Source organism: Panthera onca, chromosome D2 (assembly GCF_046562875.1).
Source record: "Panthera onca isolate mPanOnc1 chromosome D2, mPanOnc1 haplotype 2, whole genome shotgun sequence".
Lineage (NCBI taxonomy): Eukaryota > Metazoa > Chordata > Mammalia > Carnivora > Felidae > Panthera > Panthera onca.
Genome location: NC_138349.1, coordinates 4,779,733 through 4,800,540, shown reverse-complemented (window position 1 = coordinate 4,800,540; position 20,808 = coordinate 4,779,733). Strand labels below are relative to the sequence as shown.

Here is a 20,808-nt window from a genome sequence, read left to right as displayed (position 1 = left end):
TGTGTGTGTGTGTGTGTGTGTATGTGTTAACCCTGTGACTCTTACTTAAACATATTAATAAATATGTATGAATAATATTCAAGTAGATAATGCTATCTCATGTGTTTTTTAATGAGATATGATATGGTTTTTAAAAAAGCTTTCATTCTCCTATATCTCAGAGTACCAACCTAGTAGGGTGTAATGCTAGTTTAAAGTCAGGAGGCCCTTCTCTCTCTCTCTCTCTCTCTCTCTCTTTCTCTCTTTCAAAAATAAATAAACATTAAAAAGTTTTTTAGGGGTGCCTGGTTGGCTCAGTAGGTTTAGCATCTGCCTTCGGCTCAGGTCATGATCTCACAGTTTGTCAGGTTGAGCCTCGGGTCGGGCTGTGTGCTGACAGCTCAGAGCCTGGAGCCTGCTTTGGATTCTGCATCTCACCCTGTCTCTGCCCCTCCCCTGCTTGTGCTCTGTGTGTCTGTCTCTCTCTCAGAAACAATAAATGAAAAAAACTTAAGAATTTTTTTAAAGAAAGGAAAAAGGGGCTCTTGGGTGGCTCAGTTGGTTAAGCGCCCAACTCTTGGGCTCTGCTCAGGTCATGCTCCCACAGCTCGTGAGTTTGAGCCCCACGTCGGGCTCTCTGCTGACAGCACGGAGCCTGCTTGGGATTCTCTTTCTCCCCCTCCTCTCTCTCTCTCTCTCTCTCTCTCAAAATAAATAAACAAATGTTAAAAAAATGTAACGTCAGGAAACCGGCACGCTCCCCATGTCCTGCCATTACTTGTGTGCAAAATCGCTTTTCTGTTGAAGACTCTGTTTAGTTACTGTTACAGAAATTCACAAAAAAACCCCACCCCTGCTAAATGAGATAATCATTGTGAACAAGGCGGCACAGCAGCCCCTCAGTGAGGGGTCCTGTACCAGGCTGCTGGGGTGCTCCTGGTCTTAATTACAGAGTACTGTTCAGCCCTGACTCAATTTGTTGTTTAAACAGACATTTTTAGAACAGTCAGTTTGTATTTTCTTCAATCCAAACTATTTTTAGAATTGATGTTACTTTTCTTGCATATGGTTGAGGGCTACTCAGTGAGGCCACGATACACTTATGAATTATGAAATGATGACACAATCAAGCTGCTCATCACAACTGTCACCTCACCTTTATGTGTGCGTGTGCCGAGAATACTTAAGATCCACACTCTTGGCAAGTTTCAAGTATATGGTGCGGCATTATATTATTTATTTTTATTTTTTTTGGTGGGGTCGGGGAGCAGGGGAGAGGAGCAGAGGGAAAGAAAGAGAATCTTTTTTTAAATTTTTCAAATGTTTTATTTGTGAGAGAAAGAGAGAGAGACAGCGTGAGCATGGCAGGGGCAGAGAGACACACACACACACACAGAATCCAAAGCCGGCTCCAGGCTCCGAGCTGTCAGCACACAGCCCGACGTGGGGCTCGAACCCACGAACCGTGAGATCGTGACCTGAGCCGAAGTCGGAAGTTTAACCAACTGAGCCACCCGGGCGCCCCTAGAAAGAGAGAATCTTAACCAGCCTCCACACCCGTGTGAAGACCAACGCGGGGCTTGAGCCAACGACAGTGAGAGCGTGACCTGAGCAGAAATCAAGAGTCGGACACTCGACCGACTGAGCCCCCCCCAGGCGCCTCTCCAGTGCAGTGTGATAAGCTGTTGTCACCATGCAGGGCATTAGATCCCCGGAACTTACTGGTCCTATAACGGAGACTTTGTGCCTTTCGAGCAGCATCTCCCTTTTCCCCATCGTCCCTGCCCCTGGCTACCCCCATTCTACTCTTTGCCCCTGTGCGTTTGACGTTTTAAAATGCCACGTTTAAGTGAGATCATGCAGTATCTGTCTTTCTGTGTCTGGCTTAGTTCACTCAAGAGAATGGCCTCCAGGCCCATCCATATTGTTACAAGTGGAAGGGTTTCCTTCTTCTGAAAAGCCGAATGAGACTCCACTGTGTATATAATGTCTATACTTGTACTGCGTTGTACATTAGGGTGATGGTTGGCGTAGCTATTTGGAATTAGAAAAACAGACACGGAGCCAGAAGGCAACATCTCCATCCTCTGGCCCCAAATCTCTCCTCTCCAACCCCGGCCCCCGGACCTGAAGATTCCAGGGCGCTAACTCACCGGAGTGAATTAGGACGTTGTGTTTCAGATCTTCCAGAAAGAACTGGAGGACCCCAAAAAGTAAAAGCTGCTGCTGCAGAGAAATGCTTCCTTCCCTCTCTTGGAACACAATTTTATGAATGCCTTTCTGAACAAAGGCTATGAACCAATCCCATCATTCATTATCTTTAAATAGCATAACATTCCAGTGAAATGTCTCTCCAGATGTTTCAGCAAGAGAAATCATTTGTTTGTGGTTCACATTATAGCTTTTTTAGTAAAATAGGACTTTAGGACGTTCCCCCCCGTACTGGCAATCGTTCCGTTGATTGCAGAAATCTTCCGAGGATCGTTTTTGGATTCCTTCATCATTTTAAAAAATTTTTAAACTTCTTATTTTCCTACGGTGAGCATCCAGAACAACGTTAAGTTTTGTCTTTGGAAGATGCATTCATTTTGCCGTCTCCAAACAGGATTCTCGCGTTGTAGGTCTAGTTATTCCGGAAAAAAAACAAGCCGGAGGCCCAAACACAGGATTCTTTGTTACTGTAAGCGATTGCAGCACACATTTTAGAAGGGTCAGCTGGGTGCAGGCCACCACATCGCCATGTGGGGTGGTGGCAGGGGGATGCGTGGAGAGAGAAAACGTGGCTCGGTCTTCCCTGGGATTCCAGTCCGGGGGGAAGGGCAGATACAATGGGAAGTGAACGAGCAACCCCAAGGGGACGTATTCCACACACCGGGGTGCAGGCAGGGCCCAGATGAGCAGAGGGGAGGGATGGGTCCCCAAGGACAGGCAGCTGGAGGCAGGCCACCTGTGGGTTGACAATCCAGCCCATCTGTGGTTCTGGTCCATTCTATACACCTGCCCTCAGAATATCTTTCTGACAATCCTGTCCTGCCTTGGGTGCCTCCTTGATTGAATGCCTTGGAAGCTCCTTGTTGTGTTCATGCAAGAGTTCTTCCTGCTCAGCCTAGAACACAGGCCCCTACCAGATCCCAGCTTACCTCTGATGCCTCCCGTCCTGCTGTCCTCCAGAGGTGCTCTGCTCACACCCCTGCTGGTGAACCACACCTGCTCGCCATGCTGCTCGCGCAGCCTGGCACGTCCCTGCTACACGCACCCCTCATCCAAGTCTTTGCTCAAGTAGCACCTCGTTCCTTCCTCCAGGAAGCCCTCAGGGACTTCCTCCCTCTCCCACGGAGCAGTGCTCCCCCTGCACCCAGGACATTCCCTCCTTCAGTGAGTCTTGCTATACCTCCGGCCGGGAGGAGGGAGTACGAGCTGACGCCCCTTCTCCGTCACTGGGCCACTTCTCCTTCTCTGGGGCCCTTCTCCGTGCGCCTCAGAGTCTGCGCCCTCTTCCCTGGGCTGTTGGGCCCGGCGGCCCCCGGCGCTCACAGGGGCATCAGTGTGTGCTCGGGAATGAACGAACGAAGCCCTTCCCACGTAAGCAGAAGGTGGAGCCAGGGGGAGGCACCACGCTGGCGAAGGCAAGGCTCTCGTGTTTGAGAGGCCAAGGCCAGTGCCACTGAAAAGGCGGGGCTTGCCCTAGGTTGTGGAGGGGTGCTCCGGTCTCGAAGGTCTGCAGATGATAAAATCAAGAACTTCAGATTCCACCTTCTTTCCAGCTAGCACCTTCCTCCTCCTCCACCTCCGTCTGGGGATTCTTGGACGGCTGCCCGGCAGCAGTCGTGGGAACAACACATGCCTGCCGAGTGCCCATTCTGCTCCGTGCACTGGCACCGCAGCCCCGGGGGAGTCACAAACACAGATGCCAGGCAGGCGACGTCCAGGGACCGGGAGAGCCCCGCAGGCCTCAGCTAGGAGAAGCAGTACCTGCCGTGGCCACAGGGGGCGCTGCTGCTCCGAATCGGCCTTCGTCCGTGCCCGGAGCGCAGCCCCGGTGGGCAAGCCTTCGGATTGTTCGAGAGAAACCGGACATCTAGACTGGGTTGGGAAATGCTACAATTAAAAAATGTGGATGACTGAAGTACATTCTTTTTTACACCAGAAGGGCTAAAGAGGGTATGTTTCTCGTTGCCTTTGGTCTCCGGGCAGGCAGCTTTCCACCCCAACTGATGCATCTCGGTTCGTTTCTTGACTTCCAAGAGCTCTCCATTTCCAATGCCACACAGCGCCACCTTCTCCGTCTTGCCAGAACTACGTGAGCCAAGTCCCCACGGGTGCACCTGAAGGCTCCGTCTTTATGTCTAGGCTCCCTTGGTTCATGGACTCTGGCCCCGGAGCCCTTCACCTGTAGCCAGGTGATCTGCAGAGTAGGGAGGAGGTGAGGCATGGGACAGCCCAGTCCTTCCTCCGGGCCGAGGGCAGAGCCATGGCGAGTACGTGGAAACACACTGGTCTCATCAACACATCCCAGGTTGTGTCACCAGTGGGGAAAAAGGCAAAGAAAAAAGGCAGAATGTCAGTGCTTCTCTGCAAAGCTGCGTGTCTTTTTATAATATCTCACAGGGAAAAAATAGGTCAGCATCGCCCCAAATGCAGGCCAATTTTCCCGCAGTCCAATCAAGAGCGTGTAGATGGGCCGTTTGACGTGCCAGGAAGCTCGCGATCACCATGTCAGAAGTAATGAGGATGAGTGCGAATGGAAAGAGAGTCTTGACTCCCAGGGAGATATTTTAAGCAAGGGGGACCGAGGAACCCTGCTCTACCTGCCAGCGATCCGAGGCTGTGAAAAGTCATTAGCAATGACAGGATATTGAGGAAATGAAGAAGTCAGGGTTAAGGTGCGGTGCTCCTGCCTCTCTGAAATGGAATTTTAGAAAACGAAACTTTTTCTTTAAGTTGTACCACATCCTTGGTTTAGAAAAGCCAATCAGCTCGCGAGCCTATGCCCTTGATAGGTCCGTTTGATCGAATTCAGTTTAGATCGAAAAACCACATCGTGCAAAGTGCCCGCCAGCAGATGAATGGAACAACACGACGTGGTCCATCCAAACAATGCAGTATCATTCGGTCTTAAAGAATAAGGCGATGCTGGGGCGCCTGGGTGGCGCAGTCGGTTAAGCGTCCGACTTCAGCCAGGTCACGATCTCGCGGTCCGTGAGTTCGAGCCCCGCGTCAGGCTCTGGGCTGATGGCTCGGAGCCTGGAGCCTGTTTCCGATTCTGTGTCTCCCTCTCTCTCTGCCCCTCCCCCGTTCATGCTCTGTCTCTCTCTGTCCCAAAAATAAAAAAAAAAAAAAAAAAAAAAAAAGAATAAGGCGATGCTGACATGTGCTGCACATGGGTGAACCCGGAGGACGTGATGCTGAGTGACATCAGCCTGTCGCAGGGGGACAAATACTGGATGATTCGACTCACAAGAGGTACCTAGAAGTAGTCAAGTCCCCAGAGACAGGAAGTAGAACAGAGGTCGCGGAGGCGGGAGAGGGGGGTGGGGGAGTCGTTGTTTGATTTCATCTAGGTGCAGAGTTTCCTTCTGGGAGCAGGATAGAGGGCCACTGGACCCTACACTCACACAGGCACGAAACTGGCAAGTTTTATGTGCTGTAGGTTTCCCCACAACTTAAACAGTCCTACAAGAGCAGGAACCTGAGGACTGCATCTGTGATCGCAGGCCAAGACACCTTTGAGACCCGGAAGTACTGTCTTATCACGCAGGCCAGGATACCCGGTGACTTATCTCTCTATCTCGTCTGTCTAACAGAAACCACAGCCATTTTTACGTAATTTTATCCTTCTCTTGTTGACCCGCCAGGCATCACCGCATCCTGTCCTAAGGAAAACAATAGGATTCTGTAAACTTGAGAAGGGTATTTAAGGAAACCATCGCTACGAGTGTAGTTTAGAGCAAAACGTGCTTGTGTCTCTATTAACTTCTGAAAACGTATGTTTTTCTGAATCGCCAGCGGTCTACGTTCATCTTTCAAACTCTGGACCGTATCAGGATGATTTCAAAATATTCCCCCTGCCCCTCTGTGACCTCTGTATTGAGGAAGAAGACTTGCTGGTCCTTTTCCCCGGCATGCAGGGTGTCAGAGATTCCTCTGGGGCTCTTCAATTCCTGAGTTTCCTGGTCTCACGGAAGGGTAGCTGGGGACAGCCTGTGGCCTCCTGCCTGCCACAGAGTCGCTCACATTCTCCAGTCCCAGATTAGACAGGTGGACGGGGAGGAACCATGCCCGGGGCTGGGCCTCCTCAGTGGGCTGGGCAGTGTTGGCTGGGGTGTGTGTGTGTGGTGTTGGTGGGCGGGGAGGGGTGGCCGGGGGACTCTGACCTGGCTGCAGACTTTGGGACAGAAGGAGGGAGTAGTTTCCCTTTGGTATTGGGTTGCGTAGTCTAACGAGGAGTAACGGGGTTGCCACAACAGTTGGGGAGCTCGGCCCTGTGGACCCCAAGAGCAGGTGAAGTGCTCCCTTCGGGCAAACGTGTCAGCCCCAGGGGCAGGGTGGGGGGCGGCAGTAATTTGGGGCCCCGCTGCCAGAAAGCCTGAGTTGCAGGGTAAGTTTCTGTGCAGAGGGTATGATGAGGATCCAGGAACAGACTGAAGGATAAAGCGGGACTGGGGATTAAAGTAAGACCAGAGCCATGGGGTCAGAGTGACAACTTGGTGGGTCAAGGCCAGATGGGCAACTCTGGAAGGTAGGCGGGAAGTATTGACTGGATGGGTGGATGGGTTGGGGGATGGATAGGTGGAAGGATAGGTGGGCGAATGGAAAGGTGGGTGGATGGGTGGGTGGATGGATGGGAGGCTGAGTGGGGCGGGGGGTGACCTACCCATGGATGCCTAGGTTGATGAAGCTAGAAAAGTAAGCAAAGATCAGGCCACGAAGGCCTTATAAGGAGTTGAGCATAGTGTGGAAAGCCATTGAAAGAGTTGAAGGAGGAGGGTGACAAATGGATCTGTGTGCCTGAAAGATCGCTCTGATTTCATGTGGAAAATGGGCTGGTGAAAGTGCAAGACTGGATGCAAAGGGACCGTTTGGAAGGCAGCTGCAGGAAGAGATTGTAGTGCCTTGAAATTAGGTGAGTGACAATAGAATAAAGAAAGTGGGTGAATTCCACGAAGTTTTAAAGAACACCGTTCTCAGGAAACAGCGACCTAGATATTTGGGGTACAAGAGGAAATGCCCGAGGATGACCCCTAGTTGATTAGGCAGCTGGGGGAATGGCAGCACCTTCCGTCAGGGTAGGGGACGGAAAGTGGGTCACGTTTGGGAAGAGGGAGGGATTATCCCGTCAGTCACAGTGCCTGTGACCCTTGGTGGCACCCATCTGTCTGCAAGACGCTTCCTCCGCTGGAGCCGAGGGCAGGCCCCGCCCCTTCCCTGCAACCCCAGAACTTAGCTCAGCGCTGGTTCGTGGTTCGGATTTAGGCTGTTGGTCTGACTGGTAAACATGGAGCTGGGATTGGACAGTCTCTGAAGAGCTGTGTCACTCCTGTGACATGGGGCACGGCAGGGAGACTTGAGGAACTGGCAGGTCAATGTGGAGAAGCTTCCAGAACAAACTGGCTGTGGGGAAGAGGTCTCCGTGTCTGGGCAGCATCTCAAGCCCAAGGCAAAGTGCCAGCCAGACTTCGGGCTCCTTCTCCCGGGGCACCTGTGTGTCTCATAGCTCCAGGCTCTTGTTTGAGGAACCCCTTTCTCATGACAAGTGTCACAAACACTGAATGTCACCCTTGTTGCAAAGGAAGCTGATGTGGACAGACTGTGTGTTGCCTTCCCCCGTGAGAACAGGGCTTGGCAATCAACCAGACTCACTATTACAACATGTCCTCGGGGAAGTAGGTCATGTGTCCCCAGGAGAGTCACAGAGGCCAAGGAGAGTGAGAGTCACAGAGGCCAAGGAGCCCTGCGCTGAGCAGGGCTTTCTTTTTCTCAAAGCTCCAAGGGGTGGGGGCCAGGAGCCATTTTGTTTTCCAGCCAGTGATGCGTTTCCTTCCCAGGATTAGTCATCCCCACCGCGTCCGCACCTCTGGCTCTGAGGTACATGAACACAGAAGCGCGTTCTGTGTCTCGCCTCTAGCTGACCCCTGGGAGATGCTTGCCATTGTTGGGCTCTCTCCTGGTCCTCCTTGTAGTTGAGGAAGAGAAGGTGATAGATCACCTCTGTGGGGTGTTTGCTCGCGACCTAGCGTGACTCCACAGAGTGTCCCCTGTGGCGCTTCCCACAGGTTTCTGAGAGGCCTCAGTGAGTGGTGAGGCATCACCCTGTGGTGAGGTGGCCCAAGATAGACCTGCGAGGAACGTAGCAGAACCAGGGAGGCTGGGCGAAGGGCGCGGGAAGATGGCTTCCCCCTTCAGACTCAGGAAGGAGAATGGGTCCCTCAACAACCTGCTTGGGAAGGGGAACCAAGGTGATTAATTCTCCTGCAGGAACAGAAGAAAGAGGGACCTTCTTCTTCCTTACCATCGCTCCAGAAATATGCTCACTCCCCTCGCTCATCTGAGACAGTCACAGACGACTGATGGGGTCCCCGACCGACCTTCAAAATGAAGGAGTTTGCCGTTCGTGGAGGGCTTCTGTCAGACTCCAGCTAGAGACATTCCACGAGCCCAGAGCGTTCTGAGCAAACCCACAATGTAAGGCTTCACTTCCCACACTTTCCTTATCTTGCCTCAAAGACATTTCCATTTTCTCAATATTCCATCCCCAAGATGTGGTAATGTTGCTGGTGTTCTATGTTGGGAAATGTGTCCCTGGGACCAACTGTGGTGCTATAAAGAAAATGATAGTTTTCCTTCTAAATGATTTTATATTTACACTAAAGGATAAATACATAAGATGCACTGAAACCCTCAAGTGATTGAAAATAAATATATGGGGGCATCTGGGTGGCTCAGTTGGTGGAGCATCCGACTTTGGCTCAGGTCATGATCTCACGGTCTGTGAGTTCGAGCCCCGCGTAGGGCTCTGTGCTGACAGCTCAGAGCCTGGAGCCTGCTTCGGATTCGGTATCTCCCTCTCTCTCTGCCCCTCCCACACTCATGTTCTCTTTCTCTCTCCCTCTCCCTCTCCCTCTCTCTCTCTCTCTCTCTCTTTCTCTCTCTCTCTCAGAAATAAAGATTTTTTAAAAAATTAAAATAAATATATGTATTTACTTAATTCAGTGATTAAATAAATTAATGTATTTACTTAATTGGAGACTGCACCAAGGCCGAAGCACAAAGAGAAAACGTGCATTAAAATACACGGAAGGAGAATGGCCGTCCATGCATTTACCATTCAGCTGATATTGATCACCTACTACGTGGCTGATGCTGCTCAGGGCCCTGGGAGGAGGGAGAGGAGAATTCAGACTTTGCCTTCATTCCAGGGCCAGTAAATAAAGGACATATGCATGGAGATGTTGATTGTGGCAAAAAAAAAAAAAAAAAAAAAAATGAGGACCCATCAAGACGGAAAGTTTGAAAAAAGATTGGTTCCACTTACGGGTCATGGAACGATCTGCAGCCCATCAGAGGCATGCTTCAGATCTATAAGGGCCAACAGGGTGGGATTTCTGCGATTCGTTAATCAGTGGGATGAGCAAGATGCCTCGTGCGTGTCGTGTCCCCAGAGTTTACATCTGCGCGCACTCGGCTGTCGAGAATCGTGGGCACGGCGAACGACGTGCTGAGACACGTTGCAAGTTACCACGTAGATCACTCAGAACATGCGGTTATGTGTTCAAGAACAAAGGTGTGCAGAGACACAGAGTGGGTCATCACGTATTTGTACAACAGCGCACGTGTTCAGGAAAAGCACCTGACTTCGAAAATTTAGTAAACTGAATCGGCCTGACCTCCAAACCAGGATTGGCAGAAACATGGTGACGGCGGGTCCCTGGAGTTCAGGGGAATGGTCATGCCCAAGGGTCTGGGTTTTATCCTGGAAGGCCAGGAGACCGTGCCTTTTGAGCCCAGGAGGATGAAGGTAGACTCAGGACACCAACAGAGAGTTTGAGAACATGCACCGCCCCCCCATCGCCTCTTTTTTAGTAGACTTTATTTTTTAGGGAAGTTTCGCTTTCACAGCAAAATCGAGTGGAAAGTGAAGAGATTTCTTATGTACCCCCTACTCCACACACACAAGTCTTCTATCAACGTCTGGCACCAGAGAGGCACACAGACACCCCATTACGTCTCCAAGTCCATGGTTTACATTAGGGTTCACTCTTGATGACATCCATTCTGTGGATTTTGACAAATGCACATGACACGTATCCATCATTTTAGCGTCCTGCAGAATAGTCCCACTGCCCTAAAAATCCCCTGTGGGCCACCGATTCATCCCTCCCTCTCTCCTCATCTCTGGCAACCGCTAATATTTTTTCACTGTCTTCATGGCTTTGCCTTTGACTTCTGTCTTCATTAACGTTTGCCAGAACGTTATGTAGTTGGAATCGTACACGTATGTAGCCTTTTCAAATTGGCTTCTTTCGCTCGGCACGGGCGTGGGGTCCTTCGCGTCTTGGCTTGGTAGTACCCCACTTGGGTTTAGTGCTGGATGACAGTTCATTGTCTGGACGCCTCGCAGTTTACTCATCCATCCCCCTAGCAGAGGGCTTCTTGGTTGCTTCGATGTTTTGGCAAAATTATGGATAAACATTCGTATGCAGTTGTCCGTGTCAGCGTTACGTTTTCGACTCACTGCGGTAAACGCCAAGGAGCGCGATTCCTGGATCGTATGATAAAATTACGGTTTCTGTGAGAAAATGTCAGACCGTCTTGCAAAGTGGCTGCACCGTTTTGCATTCGCAGCAACGAACGGAAGTGTCTGTTGCCTCACATCCTTGCCAGCATTTGGTGTTGTCAGTGTTCTGGATTTGGGCCCTTGTACCGGGTGGGTGGTGAGATCTCTCCATTTTAATTTGCATTTGCCTGATGACATCTGTGTGCACCGTCTTCTCTCCTGCTGATCTGTCACCTGTATACTTCCTCAGGGCGTGGCCATTTGGGTCTTTTGCTCATTTTCTTTAAGGATTGGAAGTTATTATTTTTATTTTAAGTTTATTTATTTTGAGAGAGACAGAGAGGGGTGGGGAGAGGGAGAGAGAGAGAGAGAGAAAGAGAGAAAGAGAGAGAATCCCAAGGAGGATCCTCACTATCAGCATGGAGCCCAACATGGGGCTCGAACACATGAACCGTGAGATCATGACCCAAGATGAAATCAAGAGTCAGACACTCGGGGCTCTTGGGTGGCTAAGCGTTTGCAGTTAAGCGTCAGACTTCATCATGATCTCTCAGTTTGTGAGTTCGAGCCCTGCATTGGGCTCGGTACTGACAGTTTAGGGCCTGGAGCCTGCTTCAGTTTCTGTGTCTCCCTCTCTCTCTGCCCCTCCCCTGCTCATGCCCTGTCTGTCTCTGTCTCTCTCTCTCTCTCTCTCTCTCTCTCTCTCTCAAAAAAAAAAAAATTAAAAATTAAAAAAAGAAAAGAGTCAGACACTTAACAGACTGTGCCACCCAGGTGCCCCTGCCTGTTTTTTAATCAAGTTGTTTATTGTCTTGTTGAGTTTTGAGAGTTTTTTTGTGTATTGTTGGTAACAGTCTTTTATCAGATGTGTCTTTTGCAAATGTTTTTCTCCCAGTCTGTGGCTTATCTTCTCATTCTCTTGACATTGCCTTTTGCAGAGCAGAAATATTTAATTTTCACGAAGTTCGGCTTACCAGTTCTTTCTTTCACAGACCGTGCCTTTGATGGTGCATCTAGAAAGGCATCGCCACACCCAAGGGCATCTAGGTTTTCTCCTATGTGATCTCCCAGGGGTTTTATAGTTTTCAGTTTTGCATTTAGGTCTGTGACCCATATTGAGCTAAGTTTTATGAAGGACTTAAGGTCTGTGTCTACGTTCATTTTTTTTTGCAAGGGGGCGTCCAGTTGCTTAAGCGTGACCTGTTGAAGAGACCGTCTTTCCTCCATTGTTTTGGTTTTGTTCCTTTGTCAAAGATCAGTTGACTGTATTTATGTGGGTCTATTTTGGGGCTCTCTGTCCTGTTCCATTGACCGATTTGTTAATATTTGTGCCCACACCACACTGTCTTGATGACTGTGGCTTCATGGTGAGGCTTGAACCCGGTAGGGCCTGTCCTTCAACCTTGTTCTCCTTCAGTATCGTGTTGTTTACTCTGGGTCTTTTGCCCCTTTGCACAAATGGTAGCATGAGTTTGTCACTATCCACAAAATAGCTTGCTGGGATCTTGATTGTAATTGCGTTGAATTTGTAGATCACGTTGGGAAGAATTGATGTCTTGACCGTGTTGACTCGTCCAGTCCTGCATCCTGGCGTCTGGGGATTTGGATGCCTGTCACTACACAGTCAGATGGCGGTTTCTGAAGTGGACTCTGAGGGCAAAGTGGGATGTACCCAGGAGCGTGGGCCTTCCTCCAGTCGGTCCACAGCGTCTACACCGTGCCCCACACGGAGCAAACACCTCATAAGCCAATGCTGGGATGGATTCCAGGGAGGGAGTAGTTCAAGAGAAAGGAACAGTGAGGAAAGCCTCCTCTAACTGAGGGCCAAGATTTCTTATCTGCTCCTTTAAAAGGTCCTTTTTAGGGGTGCCTGGGTGGCTCCGTCGGTGGAGCGTCCGACTTCGGCTCGGGTCATGATCTTGTGGTCTGTGAGTTCGAGCCCCGCGTGGGGCTCGGAGCCTAGAGCCTGCTTCGGATTCTGTGTCTCCTCCTCTCTCTGCCCCTCCCCTGCTCATGCTCTGTCTCTCAATAAGAAATAAACGTTAAGAAAAAAAATCTTTATAAAACAAATTAAATAAATAAATAAATAAATAAATGGTCCTTTATCAACTTTTCCTGACCTTGGGCCTTGGCGTGCCTTCTTTCCCTCACCCACTGGGCCCCCTGGGGTTCTTTCTGGCTCCTCTGCATCCACGTCCAGAAGTTCTGTCTCGTGGGGGTCTGGTCTCAGCCCCGGCTTCACTGGGTCACCTCTGACCCTGAGCCCCTGGGAGCGCACGCACACGCACACACCGTGACTTTGTCTGCCTGGAGCCTGCAGTGGGTCCAGATCATCTCTGGAACCCTAACCCACACACGCGTGAGTTTGCCGTCACCCGCGCCTCGCCCGAATGTGTGACCCCTCGGCTCCGTTAGCCCCCACACGTGACTTTTCCTTCTACAGAAGCCCGTGGCTCTCCCAGCTCTCCTCTCTGCTGGGGGTGTGCATTCAGACGATGCCAACGAATCGGCTCCTCCAGGCCGAGCGGGGGTTCGGAGGCGTCTCTGCTTATCCTGCACGTGCCCAGTGTGTGTGTGCGGCCTTCTCTGGGGCGCATAAGTGCTTTTTTCAGCTCGCACAAATGCGAGCGATTAGACATTCAGTGAAACACCCCAGCTGGAGCGTAGCCGCTTCGTGGCATTCCTGGTGACAGCCTCCCCTTTTTGGAGCCGGGCAGGCGGGAGGTAAGAGGAGAACAGCGCTCGGCTTGTTGGGGCGTTCGTAGCGCACCCGGGGTGGGGGGACTGAGAATACTTCCTCAGAGGCCTCTCTGTGTGGCAGGGGTTGTATTTAGGAGGGGGGCTGCTTGGTAAAGGCCAACCGTGGACTGGGGGCTGGTCAACACCCCAGGGATGGGGTGTGGGGCCCCCCTGGCTCCTGACAATGACCTCAAGCCAGCACATGGTGCGGAGACCAAGGGGGGCGCCCCTTCGTGCTCTGTGCTATCTGTCACGTGCTCTCTCGGCGAGAGCGCACGGCCCCTGGGACTGGCATCCTTACCGCTGTGCGACTCTCTCTCCCCTCCTAGCGTCTCTAACCGTCTGTCCCCTCCTAGCGTCACTGCCCTTGGTGGCCGTGAATGTATGCACACTCTGGTCCAGGCACGGCAGGGCCAGGCGTGCCGTGGGGACCTGGCAGGTTGCCGCGGAATGAATGAATGAGTGGGCGAGTGAATGAATGAGCGGATGAACGAGTGGAGAAAGATGATGTGAGACGCGCCCTGTGTGACACTTCCCATGCAGTCGCTGGGGAGATGCTCGTTCTGGGAGGTGGCACAGAGACTTTCGATTGTCCTTCAGGAATTATTGGGTCGTTTTCATTTCATTCAACAACAAGCATGCATTATCTCTTTTATTCTTGAAGTTCTACGTAACAACAGGGAAACAGGGTAAACGTCCGGTCCTTCCTCTTTGCTGGGGCGCAGGGGTCGTGGGCAGTCTGGCCATCCCGGCCCGTGGCGCCAGCCCCTAATTCGGGGGAGGCGGCCCCCGATACGGCGTCCTGCACCTGCCCGCAGGCCGGCGCCCATGGGGTGTGGGGACTGTGTTAGGTCTCCCAGCACCGGGGGCCCTGAGGCCGAGCAAACAGTTGCATCTTCAGGGCCCCGACCTGCTCCAGTGCCCAGCCAGGTAGGGAGCTGTGCCCAGGGTTAAGGCTCGTCACATTTTGTAAGGGAAGGAGGAACGAAACCCTGACCCCAAGGAGCCCTCTGGTCGCTCACATCATTGTCTCCTGGACACTAACGATGCTAGTTATTAAGAGGGTTGATTTTTTTTTCCCTGTAGTCTGACTCTGGGGCCAAGCCTCTGGGAGAGTCTATGCTGCCCATGTAACAGGTCCAGGCCGAGAAAGCGCCCTCGGTTGTGCGTTCCCTTTACCCGGCCAGCTAGAGCGGGTGAAGCCCTCGTCTTCACCGCCCACCCGAGGCCCTCACAGCTTTACACTAGAGAGCCATCGGGCACCCTGTCCTCCCCGCTGCGTTCCCCACCCCCCCGTAAATTTGTGCCAGGCCACTGCCCACGCTCCTTCTGGGATCACAGGTAGCTGCCACCAGCGAAAGACAAGGTGTGCAGCTCATTTTGGTTTCAGGTCAGTGGAGGGCAAACACAGCGATGAGTCGGCCGTGGTTTGGAAAAGTAGTTCGCCAGCCTGGTGTCTTGAGACGTCAGTGGGGATCCACAGAATGTTTTAGAGCAAGGTCGTGGCACGGTCCGATCTTAAAAGGTAGCAACGGGCCAAGGCCTGAGGCGTGGAATGGATTTGGGGTACTGCTGTAGGAGTGCTCCCATCGCACACGGATCACGTACCAGGCTTGCGTTGAGGGCTTGAGGGAGGGCCTTTAAACTGAACGCAGACAAAAGGGACCAGAGCGGAGACCAGAGCTGGTCGGGAAAGGCGGGTTCCCAGCGGGCCCACAACCAGCGGGAGGAGACTGGGATGCTGTGTGTCGGTCGGGAACGGCCCAAGGCAGCGGTTACATTTGCCAACCCTGGCGACGTGTTTTATTGTCATGGCTGGGGAGGCGGGCCGGAGTCACTGGCATTTAGCAGGTGGAAGCCCGGGATGGTGCCGAGCGTCCCACAGAGCACAGGACGTACCCTCGTGACAAAGGATCTTCAGGTGCAAAATGTCACCCTGCCGAAGCCGAGAGACCCTGGGCTGAGGTGACGTCTGGAAGGGGAGGAAGGACGGAACCTTGCCGTCCACCGGAACCAGGGCCTGGGGGAGGAGCTAGACTGGGGCCACACACCAGACCGAGGTGCCTTCAGATTCCTAGGCAGAGGCGGAAATGTTTGTCTAGAGGCCTCGACTAAGAGGGGCGGGGGTCACGGGCCGAGAAACATTCGCTGATGTTGGAGGAAGGATGTGCATCAGAGGAAGGGGGTCCACGGAGGACCATTATGATGGCTGCTACGCCCCAGTGAGCCATGTGGAAACGTAGCTGACCCGTGATACTGAGGGTCCTTTCCTGCCCTTCTGCTGGGGCCAGCAGACAGCTGAAGGCCTGTGGTGCAAGCCCATTGTCCGTGCTGTGCACGCACACACTGGCCAGCCCAAGCGTCTGGAATGCTCCCCCTTGCAGCTAATCAACTCCCACTCTTTCTTTAGCTCTCAGCCAAGGCTGCTTCCTACAGGAAGCCCTCCCTGACTGCTAGTCCCGCCCGGGTTGCCTTCTCTCAAAGAACTATGTGTGTTCATGTTTCTTCTCTCAAAGAACGTGCGATGAATGTCCGTCTCCCCCGTTACCCTAGAAACGTCCCGAGAGCCAGAAGGGCTTCTGAGTTGGCCCATCAGGGTATCTATCTTCAGAGCCCGGCACATAGTAGGTGGTTGGGAAGTGTTTTGTAACTTACTACGCTTTGTTCCCGATGCCTAAGAAAGAGTCCTCTTTGCACTGCGTGAACGGCCAAACAAGGTGACGCATCCAGACTGGGCCAGGGGACGCTTCTCCAGTCCCGGGAAGGTGGAGGGTGAGTGCAGTGGAGTGTTGTCCTGCCTCTCATAGAAGCCACAGGGCCGGGGGTGACCTGCAGGCGCGTGTGGCCGCCGGCCCTGGTGCTGAGCACAACACGTGCTCGCCTTCCGGGAAAGCCACGAGCTGTGCACAGAGAAGGAAGGAGACTGTGCTCTGGGCCGAGCATCCGTCTCCAAGCTGCCCTGTCCCTCTGTGCCCGAGAGAGAGGGATGGCATCTCCCTCCTGGAGGAGAAGTCAGGCCTCATACCTTTCATCTAAGTTTCCATCCCTTGGTGACAGTGTTCAGTTTTCCTTTGGTAAAGCAAGAGTCAGGGTTAGCATTGACCCCTAGGTCTTAAAATCTGGTGTCGTCAGCCTCTTTGCTGCCGAGACCCTCCTCCTTGCAAAATTAATTATTTGAAGCGGAACCCAGTGTAACTGCAGCCCATCGCCCACTCTGGCTGCAAGGTATCCTTTTCTTCTATTGAATTTAAACGTCCACGAATGTATTTTGATAGATGATGCTTCTAGCTGTCTCTAAGAATTAATGAAGCTCTTAATTCCGTTTTTTCAGCCCTTGGCCAACTGTGGACAATTCTCAATTTTAAGGGAAAGATTGACTTCTTTATTAAGAAACCTAAGTGCCTCGGCGATTCTTTCCTCTTTCCGAGGGTGCCCGCGTTGTACGGCGATTAATTCTTCTCGCGAAGGTACAGGTTGCTGACGCTCGGGAATGTCACTTTGGGGCCCGTGATCCCTGTTCAAGTCATGATTTTTAAAAACGCGTCTGCACCAGTGAGTGCCACGAAGAGTTTCCTTCCCACCGGGCACTCACGGTCGGTTGTATAATTTTCAGAACACGGGCTTGTCCGCAGTCTCCCGGATGTCAGCATTTTGCTGGACGCGTGGGGCGTTCCCTGGCTCACCCTGGAACTAAATGACAGGTGCAGCCAGCCAGCCTTTCCTGCGTTCTCACACCGAGATGCCGTGAACACGTTTGGGCTTTAAATGCCTCTCGTCCCAGGTTCTCAGAACCTTCCGAAGAGCCTGCGTTCTGCTTCCGAAATTCGGTCTAAGATGCGTTTCCTTAATAGGTAGGTCACTACTGCAGCGGGTGGGTTTGACTTCTTCAGAAGCTTCTTTAATCTTAACTTCCATATGAAAGTTTATGCTCATCAAACGGCAGGAAATAGTTGCCGATCCCCTAAATGTTATCATTCCAAACGTCACGGGAGTGGCAAGGATCTTTTTTCTGTGGCTGTTTTAAGTAATTAAATTGGTTTACGTCCCTGTGGAAATGTGAAAAAAGCGTGGATTGGGTACGTCCACTCTGCCAGGAGTTTGGGGGGTTTTTCTGTTACAAACCGTGGTCTCCCCACACCTTGCCTGGTATTTGCGGTAGACGAGAGCCAGATCCTAATCAGAAGTGCTTGCCTTCCCTGAAAATAGGAAGAAATCGTGATTCCCCTTTGCATTCCTTTTACAGTTTATATTAGAACAAAAATATATCAATGATTTTTTAAAGCTTATTTATTTATTTTGAGATTGAGAGACAGAGAGAGGGCATGTGGGGGAGGGGCAGAGAGAGAGGGGGTGGGAGAGAGTCCCAAGCAGGCTCTGTGCTGACAGGGTCCAGCCCAACATGGGGGCTCGAACTCGCGAACCATGAGATCGTGACCTGAGCTGACGTCAAGAGTCGGATGCTTAACAGATCGCGCCACCCAGGCGCCCCTGAATGATTTTGTTTTATATTCCTCTCCCGGTTTGTGTTAGAGCGTAAATATAAATGTATGTGAGTGGCCAAACGTAAGGAACGCAGCTGGCTTCATTTCAGCTAAGTTCGGGGACCCCTCCTCAGGTGCAGCGAGGCGCTGAGCCTGGAGCCCCCGCTCCTCAGACCCAGGCGAGCGCAGGGTCCCACGGCCTCGCGCCGTGTCCCGTTCGGGACAGCAGGCGCTGAATTCACGGGCAGCGGCCGCACACCCGCGCTGTTTTTGCTGCACTGGCCCCTTTGCCTGCACCGCCTCCCTCCCGGCTTTCTTGCCGAGGTCCCCGGGCCCCCGGAGGCTTCCGTGCGGTCACCGGTCTCCCCAGTGGTCTGCGGGTGTCCCCGGTTGGGTGTGGACGCCACAGGCATCGAACGGGGCGGTGAACGCAGCATGAGCCGGCACACCGGTCTTTACTCCACCTCCAACAGCCCCCAGAAGTGGGTGGACGTCCTGTCCTCATTGGGACCCGAGCAGTGGAAGCTCGGGAGGCCAGACGCACCGGGTCTACAGTCGGTTGGACTCGCTGCCTCAGGTCTCCGCACAGCCCCTCGGCAGGAGTGCGGGGACCTTGGACACTCGTGTCCCGGAGGGACTTGGAGACTTGCTCAAAGGTCCGATCACTTATGTTTCCGGGTGGGTCAGATGGGACAGCGGGAGCTTCCTCGGACAGATACCACAGCCAAACACATGCACACCAGCCTCTTGGAGAAGGCTGTGGTCGTGGTAATGCTAAAACGTCCGTATTTGTTGAGCACGTGACGTGTGCCGGACCCCAGAGAGGGCGCCTGTTAGGAAGGTCACCGTGCACATCCCACAGCGCCACGGGGCGACCAGCCGCTCCCTTTGCCAGGCATTCCGGGGTTGGCCGGCACGCGGGGGGTTCAGCGTGAGGCTGGACAGTCTTGGGCAAAGCGGGGCAGAATGGTCACCCCACGCACCACCCCGGGGTAAAGGCAGACGTCTCTCGTTCTGTAAGTGGAAACCCCATGACTCAGAAAGCAAGGCCAGCAGCCCGGTTCTTCGTCTGGTAGGAAGACCAAGACGGGTCAGACCCCACATCCTCACGCCCTGACGGCAGTGCCCAGGTCACGGCCGTGAGAGGCAATCCTTCCATAGCTGAAGGCTCAAGGGCATCCATATGACCAACATCTTAAGAAAGATTGAAGTGCAAATTGGAGATCCCTATTCCCTTTTGAAAAGGAAATGGTAAAAAATCAGAAAATGATTTTTTAAATTTATTAAAAAATTTTTTTTTCAGTTTATTTATTTTCAGAGAGACTGAGACAGCACAGGTAGGGGAGGTGCAGGGAGACAGGGAGAGAAAGAGAACCCTAAGCAGGCTCTGAACTCTCAGTGCAAAGCCCCTCACGAAACCATGAGATCACGACCGGAACTGAAACCGAGAGTTGTACGCTTAACCGACTGAGCCACCCAGGCGCCCCCAGAAAATTATTTTTAAACAGAGTTTCATGCCTAAAGGTACACAAGCTTGTTTTGTTGGAAATCAGGCTTTCGGTGGCAAAGGAACAGACGCTCCCAGGGCAAGGTCAGGCCAGCGGCACGGTTCCTTTTCCAGCCTTAAGTCTGTTGACGCTGACGGTCGGTCGTCTGTCGCCCTGTTGTGTGAGGAGTGCATGATGCAAGAATATTCCTCAGTTGACTTTTTAAAGACAAATTAGTTAATTTGTCTGTTTCTTTATACAGGATAAAAAGCAATTCCAGCCATGATCCAAAACAGTCGATCAAGTTAAAACTTAGAAGTGCACGTAAGCTTTAAATGTATACACCTTGAGTGGCGCCTGGGGGGCCCAGTCGGTGAAGCGTCCGACTTCAGCTCAGGTCATGATCTCGCAGTTCGTGGGTTCGAGCCCCACGTCGGGCTGACAGCTCAGAGCCCGGAGCCTGCTTCGGATTCTGTGTCTCCTTCTGTCCCTGCCCCTCCCCGACTTGACTTGCGCTCTGTCTCTCTCTGTCTCTCAAAAATGAATCAATGTTAAAAAAATTTTTTTTTTGATGTGTACGCCTCAGATTCCCACAAAGTGACCCAGCTGTGTAACCAGCACCGGAGCGAAGGAATGCCGCATGCCCAGGCCCCCACCCCAGCCTCCTGGTGCTCTCTTCCAGTCCCTTCCAGGGACATCTACTGTCCCCACTTCTAACACCATACATTCATTCATTCCGTTTGTCTGCTTCTGAACTCTGTGTAAATGGAATCATGGAGGGTGTAAAGTCCATTTTGTTTTAAGGTTTCTTGAATACCGACGATACACAAGGAGCTGTGTAGATCTTCGATGACTGTCAATGGCTTGGCTTCGAGTGCATCCCAGCATGCTCTTATGGAAGCCTGTGTGTCCCGTATGGGTCACAGAGGTGTCTGAGTAGGCCAGTCCTAGAAGACCACACTCCGCCGATGACCGGCTCACCCGTACTGTGCGTGCTCGGGAAGGCATTGCCACGGGGTAAATCAATCATGTAAGCCTCACCGTAACGGAGTTCAGCAGAGTCATGCGGCCTCTGCGTTGGGGGGTCTTGTGAATGCTGAGGTCCTGTGCACTCTGGGCTCGAGCAAACAAGTCAGGACAATAAAGAGAAGTCGCTAGTAGGTGTGAGGGGAGGTAGGTTTTCCAAAGTCACCTTCCCCGGCAGCCACCGGCGGGGACCTGATGTGAAGGCACAGCTGTCTCAACAGACGGTCCCCTTCCAGCCCCGGGCTCTGCCCAACAACATGCTTGTCCATCCTGGCCACCGATGAATCCTGCCTCTAACGTCCTGGGAGCCCTCGGCCGGTGC

The 20,808-nt window shown here is 52.3% G+C and overlaps 1 protein-coding gene across 4 annotated transcripts in view; it reads left to right on the top strand.

Moving 5' to 3' along the window:
* The window catches only part of PTPRE (protein tyrosine phosphatase receptor type E), a 162,586-nt gene that overhangs the window by 28,029 nt on the left and 113,749 nt on the right, over window positions 1-20,808 (top strand). Inside the window, exons 1-2 of one of the 4 annotated variants that reach the window (XM_081790436.1) lie at window positions 5,335-5,442; window positions 8,455-8,661. The exons of 2 other annotated variants lie outside the window; for them this stretch is intronic. The gene's annotated coding sequence lies outside the window, so the exon portion shown is untranslated. Of the gene's footprint in view, window positions 1-5,334; window positions 5,443-8,454; window positions 8,662-20,808 lie in introns of those variants that run through there. One more of the 4 variants, XM_060641199.3, reaches the window with a different exon arrangement.